Below are 13,545 nucleotides of genomic sequence, written 5' to 3'. Positions count from 1 at the left end.
TGGTAAAACTAAACTAAAAGACTTCTTTTCTAAAACGTACTAACCAATGTTTTAAAAACCGAACCGAACCGTCCGGTTCAATCGGTTGGACCGGAAACTAGAGATTAATCTGGTTTAGTCAACCTTTTAAAATCATTAGTGGGTCAAAATCGGAGTAAAACCGGAAAAGCCGGGTGGAACCGTCCAAAACCATTCGAGCCAAAGAACCGGAGTCGGTTTTGTAAAACCGTCCGGTTCAAAAAAATGCATCAAATTGACCATTTTTTTTTTAAATTTTCAATATGTTAATATCAAAACTTAACCTACATTCCCAATCACAAAAAAAATCGTATTTTTTTTATAATCATACGAACTTCTAAGTTTTGCCATTCCATTATAGTTTTCCTTTCAACCATACTCCATCATCAACACGTTGTCCCTTTCAAACATAGTCACGATATCTAACTCAATATTGATTGTCGTTCAAGTCAATATTGTTTGTTGTTGTCAATTAAGATTTATTTATCGTAGTTCAACTCAAATTCATTTTTTTTTGTTTAATGAAATATATTATATTATTTAGTTTTTGTATTTTATTTAATTTAATTTATATATTCTTAATTATTTGAACTTTGTTTTAGTTATTATATTCTACTATTTTAATTTTGGTTTGAATTAGTTTAAATTAGTTTATTGTAATTCTTTAATTTGATCAAATTATTCTTAAATGAAAGTTGAAATGAAGTTTTGAACCATATTATGTTATTATATGTATTATCGATATTGTTGTATTAAATTTGTAATGAATTTTTAAAATAATTATTTTATAAAGTGGTGAACATATGTGACATATTTATAAAATTTAGTTTTATATTATTAATTTATTTAATAAACAGTTCGACCGTAGGTTTAACCGGTTGAATCAATTGAATCTTAAACCGTAAATTTTATCGATTTAATCTCCGGTTCAGTTTTTTAAACATTGATACTAACGTAAAACTTATCCTACATGATGTTTGGTAACTCATATTAGCATGACTGATTAAGTCTTTTGAGGCTTTTTATTTGTTAGGATGGTTTATTAAAACACTTTTATATTGTTTCATCCTTTAATGATAATTTTTTCTTGATTTAAATATATTACATTGATATTTTATTAAATATATTTTTTTGATACATGATTTATCTTCTCCATTGAATACAAAGTATTGAAACTTACTTTTCTTTAAAAAATATTTTTTTCCATAATTAATCTAGTATTAAAATGCATATTTTTTTACTAATTGAGTATTACGATTTAAGTGAAAGAATGTTAGATTAATCACTTATTAAATTAATTATAGATCGATAATAATCAATTATTATAAATTATTATTAAACTAAATTATTGTTTATTATTATTATTATTATACATTAAGTATTTAAAGAATATATGTTGGGCATTGTTTATAAATCATTGTTAAATTTAATGAGTTCTTTATCACAAGTCATTTAGTTATTTATTTAATGAGTATGATAAAAGCTTTTTGGTGACTGCAAGCACGCGCGGAAAGTTGGGGGTTATGGTGACACGTAAATGAGGGCATAAAAAGTTGTTGTTATTATAAAGTTATTTTTGATTGTTTCCAATGAAAATTACTATATGGTGGGGACTTTTATCCATTCACCATGTTTGGCAATTTTATTTTATAATTATTATTTGTGAGACCACCCATTAACTTATCTTTTACTAGGTTGTTGTCAAGCCAATCTTTGATAGTACCACCCACAATGTGTTCCTGTGCTGTCTGTGGGGGTAATTAGAGTGGATCATGGACCTACTATTGTTTTTTATAAGAATCCTTATTATATTATCAATATTCAAACATAGTATATACCGAATCCAAAAGAATAATAATAAAAAGTAAAAGTATATTTATTATATTCTGGGACGCTGGTCAAATCTTCGATGGAAGGTCCAACAATAAGCATCACATAAAAAGAATTATGTAATTTTGATTTCCAACATATTCGATATCGTTAGATTTGATCGGACGACAATCTACGTGGGGCGCTACATCTTATAGGGATAGTTTTAACGATACATATAAAAACTCCAACAAGCGCCGTTTAAGGTATTCTCTTATTCATACACTCGTATTACTTTTTCATTAATTTATTGACTTGGGTGCTGGAGTGCTAACCTTGTCAGTCCACTTTCGCTTCCCCGTATCAGAGGCTCCTTCCACCACACCAAAATTCTATTCCATTCGACCATTACCAATTAATGGTTTCAGTTCGGAACAATTGAGTCGACCGTGGTAATCAACTTCTGATTCTTGCGAATCTCCACTGTCGCGCCGCGAAAAATACATAATCGCCACTAAATTTTATTTATTCCAAAGGAAAGGGAAAATATCAATAAAACCCTAAAATAATGATCGTCCCAACCAAGAGCGGATTCGGGAGTCGGTTATGCAAGGGGAAGATATTAATACCCATCACATTCGTTGTACTCAATGGGAACCAATTTGCTTGTTCTTTGTGCTTATGGGTGTTGTTATCTGAAGGTCACTTGCTATTGGTTTAATGGAAAACAATAAGTTTTAAATTAGCGTGCTCACCAAGATCTCGCAATCTTGTGCCTGCGTATCCCCATAGTTCAATAAAAAAATTAGAGCTATGTAGTTTCGAGTAGAAAATGAGTGTGTGTTGGTTATTTTTAGTGAACAGTGTTAACGTTCGTGTTCTAGAAGTTATCATTGCTTGAATGCTCGGGCATGTGAGACTTAAGCATTTGTTTGTTTGCGGTAGAATGGATGTGCTTGGATCACACTCTAGCAGTTAAACATGACTTGTATGCTCGTGCATGAGAGGCTTAACCGTTGTTCATATTATGGTAGAACGGAAGTAACGTGTCCTTTGTGAAAAGGTTTTGAATGTCCTAAGACGGAAAATTGGATTTGATGAGCTGTGGTTAATTTTAGAATGGAGACAAGTATCAGACACAAGCTAGGTCGACTGACAATCTGAGTACTTAAGAGTTGAGAGGACAGTCGCATCCTAACCACTCTTTTTCATCCTGAAAAATTTTGTTTATGAAATTTGTTTGGCGAGTTTAAATGTTGGTACTTAGAGGGAGACAAACATCTAACCACCGTTTAAGTACGACCGACAATCAGAATACTCAGGAGTTAAGAGGATAATGACATCCTAACCACTATTTTCACTCTCAGAGCACCAGATTGATATCAGTTTATTGTTAAGTGTTTTGAATGAAAGTCAAGTATCGGGCCACGAGCTAGGTACGACCGACATCCCAAGTATTTGAAAATGTTATGCACAAGTACGTATACCCCATCTTTTTCCTTCCAGTTTATTGTGAAAATGTTTTGAAGATGACTTGACGTCAGATCAAGTGTTTGGAATTTTGCTTTGTATAAGGTATGAGTGAGATAGAGATAGGAGTGGATGTGGGATGGATGAGATACTTGAGGTTGGATCAAGCACTCGTATTTCTTTTAGGTGAATTTGATTTGGAAAAGCACTTGACATTGGATCAAGTATGTTTTTTTTCTTTGAAAAAAGTTCTTTTTATCGTTTCAATTTTATCTTATTATTTAACATGCAAAGGGAAGCAACAAGGAAAAGTAAATCTTAAGTTATAGCATGTTCATGGGAATGGGGGACATTTTACCCACAATGGAGGGATGAATCATAAACCATACAAGAATTACATTCATGCATACATACAACCATTCAACCATTATCCATGCACAAAAGAATTGTTAAGTGCAAAAATAAACCACCCATGCAACAATAATTCATGTATGCAATCAAGAGTGAAAGATTTAATTTCTAATGAGTTCTAATTGAAAATTAAAGTCCCAAGTAGAAATATATCCTAACCATTTGTTATGTGTATTTTTCACGAGTTAACATGACATGGAAAGGAATTAATGGAGAATTAATTCAATTAAATGACAAAAGAGAAAATATGCTAATTAACCATAATACATGAATTTATTATGAATTTACATAAATTAAAACATGCATGTTCATGAATTAAAGGCATATCAAGAATCGACAAAGAATGGTAAAAAAACAAGATAGAGAGTAAAAGCAATTAAATATACATGGGTGCATAACCCAAGGGGTGTGCAACTTGGAAATAGAGGCTTTGTGCCTAACAGAAAATGCCCAAACACAAGGAGTTGTTTTTGGATTCAGCAAAGGTGTAGTCTAGCAAAACAGGGGTGTGGAAAAGCAAAATAGTGGGCTCAAAGGTTAGGCCCAACACAATTTTCAAGGGAAGGTAGAAATAATTCAGCAACATGCACTAAACTTTGTCTATACACATCATGTTTCAAGTTCAAAAAAGCACCACCGTCAGAGCTTTTGCACCACTGTGGCAGAGGCAACGGAGTTGGTCGGAATCAAGAAATAACGCCACTTTTTTACTCTTCTCAACCTCATCTATCCTAATCTCTTATCAATTATTTTCAAAGGTTAATCAATTCTGAAAACTGAAGAACTAAAGCTATGAACCCTTAGCATAAAAACTGAAATTAAATGGAGATGGAGGAGAACCAAACCACCAAACCTTGGGGCTTTGATTCTCCAATGTACAAGTTGCATTGTGATATCAAAAATTCAACAAACAAGAAGGGATAAATTTTTTTGACCTGAAAGACGGAGGATTATCTTGAAACTTGCTAAAATTTGAAGGTGATGAAGATGAAGAAAACAGAGGTATGCTTATTTGATCTTCTACTTCTACTCTTCAATGATTTAGCTCTGAAAAATTCATAATTAAATTGTTATTCTTGAGGTTGATTATGTGAATGTAGAGTGTAGGAGGTTTAGCTCAATTGGTGACAAACTTCAATATAAAGCTTACTCCACTGGTGAGAGAGAGATTTAATGTAGGGAGAGGAATTGAAGAAGATGCATTGAGAGGATGAAAACTGAATTTGCAATAAGTAATTTTTCAGAGAATGATTAGGTTCTGATTAGGTTATGAATAGAGGATGAATAAGTGATATCTAGCTTCTGATTTTGATGAGAGTGATGAGTTTATATAAATGAAACTTCTAACCATTTCAATCATTTTTCCGGGCAGAGGCGGTTGGAAGTTAGGGCAGCTATTAGTGTTAAATGATTCAATGAACAAGTTGGTTATGAAGTTAATGGTATTATATTTTTTTTATTAAATGTTATTTAGGATTGTTATTGGGACTGTTATGACAGTTAGGTGATGTTAGAGTAGCTCAAGTGTTGGATTTTGGGATGAGTTGAAGTGTTAGGAATGCTTTGTTTAATGTATGAGTGCTATTGTTAGTTGTTGCATAATTGAATACAAATTGAAATGTGTATTGGTGCATGCATTGGAACAGGTTTGGAATGATTTGGAATTGCACTGTTGATGAAAAATGCAATATTTTGGCATTCTGTTTCAGGTGTAACCGGTTACCATATTTGGTGTAACCGGTTACACATGAAAAAGTGTGTTTTTGGGCTATTTTTAAGATGAACAAAGCAGGTGTAACCGATTACCTGGTTTTGCGTAACTGGCTACACACCTGATGGCAAGTGTTTATGTGCTGCTAAAAGTGTTGAAAAGGCCAGTGTAACCGGTTACCTGGTTTTGTGTAACAAATTACATGCAGGAAAATTGGTTTATATGGATACTGAATGGAATTTATGGGGATGTGTAACCGGTTACCTTGATTTGTGTAATCGGTTACACGTGAAAAAGTGTTTTTTTTTCTTTCTCTTTTTTGCTATTTTGTGGCATGTTGGGAATGTGACTCATTGTGTATGTGATTTAGTATGTTTTTGTAGGTCTGACTCGTGGTATGGTATTGAACAACACCTGGGCATGGTACAAAATCTTGAACACGAAGGGCTCATTGAGGGATGAAGCAAATATGGTCTAGTATGGTCAGTTGACTTTGGTCGACTGCTTGACCAAAAAGTCAACTGTGGCTTAAATGATGTAAAAATATGTAATTTGGTTTTATGGGACCTTTTTGTAACAAAATGGGATGTTTTTGTAAGGAGAAATATCCTTCTATAATGTTTGGTGTTGAACATATGTATTTGTACTTACATGAAACTCTGAATTTGAAGGAATAAGCCTTGATTTTTGTGGCTCGACCTTCAATTGCAAAACCTTGTCTTGAATTCATACCAAATGGCTGAGATCATAAAAGAGTAACCAATCTCATTTTCCATTCATTGATCTAGTGCCATGATGTAGTCCACCTGATCCATAAGCCTCTCCAACCAGAATTAAGCGCAATACCCGAGTACCACCGGCTAGGTTTTCAAGAACCCCATAAAAGAAGTTGTCCAACGCTTGTACCATAAACACCATCCTCTTAATCAATAACACAAGTAGATGAATATGCCATGAATATGCAAATGAACTTAGGGTCAAAAGTCAGATGAATAGTTGGGAAAAAGTAGGAAAATTTTTGGGGTATGACACCCACGAAGAAGCACTATCTCTCCACCATGTTTCTAGATCATTGATCTTATCTTTTTCAGATAATGCATTTGTCCTCCTCTAAAGCATTAATCTAATTCCTACTACCATGGATATAGTGAAATCCACCACAAGCAACACCAACGTTGGAACTACTTCTACAACCAACACTTCTAATCTAGTAAGGGAAGTTCCATTTCCTCCGTTAGTTGTAGATATTCAAGTCTTAGTCACTTCTCCTACAATTTATACACCGCAAAATTTAGCACCTTAAAAAGTTTGATAATAAGCCTTTCAAGGTCTTCCAATTTCTCAACCTTGTCTACAACTTCTCCAAGGTCAAACATCGAAGCAACCTTGGTTACAACCCATAATTCATGGACATGAGATGCTTCAACGTCTCTACAACTTCAAGATAGTTTATGCATGCAATGGGAAAATAATTTGTTGATAGGATACTATGGATTGAAGAAAACTTACAATTTCTTCCCCTAAGGAAAATTATGTGCGTGAGACCGTTTCCCGTAGCGAACATAGAGTTGAACTAGAGTTTATCCTTGTCGACACCAATTCATCGCACTGGGAGATCTCTAACTCTCCATGGTTAAATTTGCATCGAAGACACCAGACTACGCCTCATTTTTATGGAAGAAGATATGGGGAGTCACACGCCGTAGGATATTCATCGTCCTTACTGATCACTATCACATCACTCACTGATGGAAAAGCGAAATGGCACAGAAGCACAATCTAGTAATTCAAATAGAAACCCACTCTCAATATGGATCCTCAATAGCAGAATCCCTAGATATCTTAAAAAGAACTAAAGCTAGAGATTTATGACGAAATAGAGGATCTGGATTAACATATTGAGCATATAGGTACCATGATTAACTATAATCAGACTCAGGGAGCCGTGAAATGTAAGTTTTTCATGTTAACCCTTAAGGGATCCACCATGACTTGGTTCAAGGTCCTCCTAGACGGAAGCATAATTTTTTGGAAGGAATGTGTGATTCCTTCACCGCCCAAATCATGGTGCAAAATTGGAAAACCATCACCATAGTTGTGCTCAGTGGGATCCATCAGGAAAAGAAGGAACTTATGCAAGAGTACATTGACCAATTCACAAAGGTAGTAGTAGAAGTAGGCGAACCATACGACAACTTGAAATGCTAGATATTCAAGAAGGGGTTGAGGTTGGACTGCATGTTTTATGAAAAAGTGGGACTGGAGGGAGCTCGTATCCCAAAATGACACTTTGGATAAGGCTCAACCGTATATTAATTACGAGGAATAACTCATAGCCAAAGAAGGAGAAATGAGGCTAAGTAGTGATAGGCCACAATCACACAATTCTATCAATGTCATAAAAAGAGTATCATTTCATAGAGGACTATTTGTATTACTTGTTTTACTTGTTTGATGATTAGCTAAAACAATCGGTTCTTAGATGTTGGTAATTTTTGTTTTATAACTTAACTAAAAACTAGACCCAGGATCATGATTTCTATCTTTAAGACATATCAAGTAAAGCAATATCATTAATTCTGTTTTGGAAAATTTTAATTTTCAAAGAAGTAATAGAAAATTATAGATTGTATCTTCTTTTGAAACATACACGTGTATCTTAAGTCACTGAAACCCCATATTTGTATGGTTTAGTTCAGAGATAGAATCGTTAAGAATTGATATTTTCATTTGTATGCACTTTTAGAATAGGCCTAAACTATTTTCATGTGTCGGCCTATTCGTCTGGTTTTTAAGTTCGGATATCAACCTTCACCTTTTAGTTCATTGGTTGATATATGAAGTCGCCTCTACTTTTTTCGAGGCATTCTTTAAGCGCGTAAAATAATTTTGAAAAAGACCGAGTTTTGTAAAAAGGTTTATGGGCCTTTTTTCTTTATTTGAGGTTTGCCTTTGAGAAAGTCCTTATGACCCTAAATCTAAGTCAAACTACTCACTCATGGTAAAAGTTGCAGGAAATATAATTTGAGGCATGACATCTCTAATATTAAGCTTAAGTAAATAGAGAAATCAATATATAAGAAGTAATAAGCAATATAAAAGAAAACTAAAATTATAGCAGAGTTTCGCTCTAATGGAATTTTTGCATAGAAAGTAAAATTGCAAAGAAATTAAAATTATGCAGAATTCTAAAGTACGAATGAGATAGAACTTAATATTATGTTAAAATATAGCCTTAAATCCACTAATATGATATGATTAATAATTTGAAGTTAAGCTTAACTATATAAGTGTGTAACAGATGGGGAATGCAAAAGCCAAGAAAGGAAACATCAGAGAACTGAAATACCAAGGATTACTTGGGCCATTACAACCATAATGACCACTGGTTCGTGCTAAAACTTTCAACATTATAAATTTAAAAATCCTAGGGTCATTACGACCATGATGATCATTACCGACTGACAGTAATTGTTGACATATTTACTCCAAACATAAGAATAGGTGAATTATGATATTCAAAATTCGTGATTAATTTATAAAAACTTTTATTTAAGAAAATTCGTACATTAGTTTCGATGAAAAAACAGATAAATGGTAGCGGAGTAATAGAAAAAAGACGGAGAAGAAGAGAAATACTTAGTAGAAAGAAAATAAATAAAAGAAATTAAGAGAGAAGAGAAAGAGAGGGCACACTGGTGATTTATATAGGTATGACCTAACCACTTGGCCTAATCATATTCCCATGAGTTTCCTCTCGAGAGTCCCACTAAAAACATACTTGAGTTTTTATATGATTAACCCATGAACATTTTTCAAGTTCACCGATTACAACACAACTGTCACAAGGGATTTGCAATCTTTAGGAACTACAAAAATTCTTGTGAATTTTTTTCTTCAAAAACAAGGAGAGTAGAATAATAATGGATATGTTTCTATTCAGAAATCGGGTGTTAAAATGAACTGGGGAGAACCTTTCTTTATAAAGAAAAAATGTTGTCTTAAAAAGGAAATTATTCATGGGTGAAATCAATTATTTAATCGATTAATACATATTTTAAATGATTGAACAACTTCAAAGGCATCAACCCTAATACAAAAAAGGAAATCCTAAAATTACTATATGAATTAATTGATTAATAATTTTTTAAATCAATTAGAAGGTATTTCTCTTTGATTTAATCAATTGAACCTAGACCTTAATTGATTAGGCAGTGAGTTAACTTTTCTAATTGATTGGAAACACTTCTTAATCAATTTCATACATGCCTTGATAGTTTTTAAGATATTTTGATAAAAATAAAGAGGTCTTACAATGCACTAGCGTTAGTTAGAGAAACACAATAAATAGTAAGGTACGATGTGTTTAAGATCAATATGGAACTTCGTAATGTAAGGTGTACTTATGTGAAAAAAGGAACATTGTAAGGTACAATGTACTTAATTAAAATATGGAACACCATAAGATACGATGCACTTAAGTAAAATATAGTACACCTTAAGGTATGATGTGCCTAGTGGGCTTGTTCAGCTTGGAGCATACACAAGCAGTTATATGAATAAAACCCTTATGCTGAAGTATTTTTTACTTAACCAAATTCAGTTTGTGAAAACCTAGCCATATTTGTCTCTCAAATTTTTTATTCATAACAACTATCATTGAGATTGAAGACATTTTGTTTGTGTGGAGTAAGTAGAGGTGTTGTTGTTTGTTCAACGTTCATGATTATTCTCAATTGTGCATCAAATCTTAATGACCATAAGAGGTAGTCATTCTATCACTAATCATGCTCATTTTTAAGGATTAACTAAAGGGAAATATTTGGTTTCTTCCGTGTATTTTAATCATAATTTACCTTCACTTGTCACAAAGAGTTATTGAAAAGATCTAACAACATCCAAAAATCTCCTTGACTTGTAAAGTTATCTTCTTTAAAAGTTTCTTGATGGATATCATCAGTTTTCATCATCAAAACTAACTGACGGTTATACCAACACAACACATAAATCCATATTCTCCCTTTTTTTTATGATTACAACCATTCTCTCAGGGAGGTGGAAAAATATAAAAAGATAGATGGTGATTTAAAGTGTTTAAACTCCCCTCATATATAAAGAGAGTATACTCTACTCCCTATTAAAGTATACTTCTCCCCTTTTTCATTACCAAAAATGAGGATAAGCAAGCAAACACATAGATCACATATAACATTTTGATAAAAAGAAGAAGAAGAAGAAGAAGAAGAAGAAGAAGAAGAAGAAGAAGAAGAAAAAGAAGAAGAAGGAGAAAAACTTAGTTGATTAGTCCATGCATGATTGATTTAAGATTCCTAACTCAATTCTTATGAAAAGAATTTTTTTTAGGAAGAGGTTTAGTAAAAATATATTCTAGCTTATTAGATGAGGGCATAGACTCAATTATTCAATCCCTTTTTTGACATGATCCCTAGTAAAATGGTCCTTGATCTTAATGTGTTTTTTTCCGATAGTGAACTACCATATTTTTAGTGAAATTTATGGCACTAGTGTTTTCTCATTTTATCGAGAAAGTTTTGAGATTCACTCCATAATCACTTAACTATTGTTTCATCCAGATAAATTGCACACAACAACTATCCACAACAACATATTCTACAAGCGAGTTACCAGTAAGTGACACATACATCTGGTACTTTTTAAATACAATTTACAACCAAAATAATCAAAATTAGAGTATCCAAATAAATTATAATATGTCCTCTTGGGGTTCCAAAAACCCATAAATTGCGTGCTAGTGAGATGTAGTGAGATAAAGGAGAAAGTCTATCATACCTTGAAAATATGCACAAAAACAGACAACAAACATGATATCATGACAAAATATTGTAAGAATAAGGAGAAAGCCTAGCATACCTTGATATTTGCTTTCTTATATTAATTTTCCTTCTTCGTCCTTATCTAAAGTGCATGAAATACTCATCGGGGTTGAGATAGACTTTGCTTTATCCATGTTGAATCTCTTTAGTAGCTATTTGCAGTATTTTGCCTGATTGATGAATGTTTCTTCCTTTGATTTATGAGTTTGAAATCCAAGAAATTATTGTAACTCCCTCATCATAGACATTTAAAACTCATTCTACATCATATCAAAAAATTCCTTGTAGAAGGACTCGTTAGTAGCATCGAAAATAATATCATTGATGTAAATTTGTACAAGTAAAATATCATGTTCGATTTTCTTAATAAAGAGAGTTTTATCAACCTTTCCTCTTTGAAATTTTTTCCAAGAAAAAAATTTCTCAAATGTTCAAGGGGGTGTCTTAATCCATAGAGAACATATGATCAAGAAAACAATAATTTATAAAACTCAGAGATTGATCAACATACATTTCATGTTGGATGTAATTGTTCAAGAACATGTTCTTTATAGAAATTTGGAAGATTTTAAAATTCAAAATAAATGAGAAGGCTAAAAGTATCATTATGATCTCTAATCTAACTAAAAGAGTATAGGTGTCATTAAAATATATGTCTTCCTGTTGATTTTACCATTTCATAATGAGTCTTACTTTATTTCTTCAAACATTTACATCTTCGTCAAGCTTGTCGCAAAAGAATCATTTGTTAAAATCATTATATTAGATGAAAGCTTGGGAATAAGTTCCCAAACATTGTTTCTATCAAATTGATCTAAATCCTCTTGCATAGAAAGAGACTAATGAGAGCTTCATTAATGTCATTTGGCTCAATTTGGGAAACAAAAGCCATAAGTTTACATACCTAGTTAAGGGAATTTCAAGTTGTGATCCCTTAGAAATATCTCTAGTGACATTATGGATTGGATGTTCTTTTTCGGCACTTTATTCTTTGGGAAGATATTTATTATCAATGTTTGAATCTTTATTTTGATGATATTCTATTTTATTTTTATTTTTATGTTTATCTTGATCTTTACCTTAATTTTTGTCTTATAGAGAAGTTTTTCCAAGATAACTCCACAACTAACCTAATCTACCTCCACCAACTTTGGTTTAGACTCATAAAAGTTAACATAAACTAATTCTTCTATGAGCATGGCTCTTTTGTCGAAAATTATGAAAGTTTTCCTATAAGTGAAATATCCTTAAAATAGACATGCATCGACTTCAGTATCAATCTTTCCAAGGTTATCTTTCCCATTATTGAAAACAAAAAAATTGTATCTGAAAACATGAAGGTTAGAAAAATTAGGCTTCCTTACTTTGCATAATTCATATGGCTTCTACTTTAGAATCGGTCTTATCAAGACATGATTCATTATATAGTAAGCACTACTTACTTCATCCGCCAAAAGTACTTAGGAAGGTTATCCTCATTGAGCATCGTCCTTGCTAGTTCTTCAAGAGATTTATTTTTCTATTCCACTATTCCATTTTGTTGGGGAGTAGGTGAAGCAAAAAAGATGTGCTCAATTCCATTCTCATTACAATAGTTCCCAAAATCCATATTTTAGAATTCACCACCATGATCACTTCTGATCGATGCAATGTTTAGTACTTTCTCGTTCTAGATAACCTTGGCTAATTTCTGGAAGGCATCAACAAGTCTCTTTTATGAGATAATAAAAATCTCCCATGTATGTAGAGATTAGTAATCCATAACTACAAGGTTGTAGTAATTCCCTTCAAAACTCATGGTTTTGGATGATCCAAAAAGGTCTATATGCAATAGTTGTAAATGGCTATTTGTAGAAACAATATTTTTAGATTTAATATATACCTTTATTTGTTTATCCTTTTGGAACATATCACATAACCCATGGTTTTCAAAATACCAGTTTGGAAAACCAATTACTAAGTCCTTGTAGACTAACTTATTTCGATGTCTTGCTTTCAATTTTTGATACTGTAATTTGATTATATCATTTTATTGTATTTGATTGCATCATTTATTTAATATTCTAATTTGTCATTTTATTTTATAAATGTACCTTGAGTTATCCCTCTCACTCACTTATATTGAAACTCTTATAATTATTTTTGTGTTTGAGCAAATGGTCAAAGTCAATTGTATGTGTGCCTTGTACCACAAGTCATAAATCTTGAAACCATGAGTTTTTGATGTTTGATTCGAATCAAACAAATGGTTGACCCAAATCAATAATTTAA

Source organism: Lathyrus oleraceus, chromosome 6 (assembly GCF_024323335.1).
Source record: "Lathyrus oleraceus cultivar Zhongwan6 chromosome 6, CAAS_Psat_ZW6_1.0, whole genome shotgun sequence".
Taxonomy (NCBI): Eukaryota; Viridiplantae; Streptophyta; class Magnoliopsida; order Fabales; family Fabaceae; genus Lathyrus; species Lathyrus oleraceus.
The sequence above is the reverse complement of the archived record's forward strand: the minus strand, read 5'-3'. Positions refer to the sequence as shown.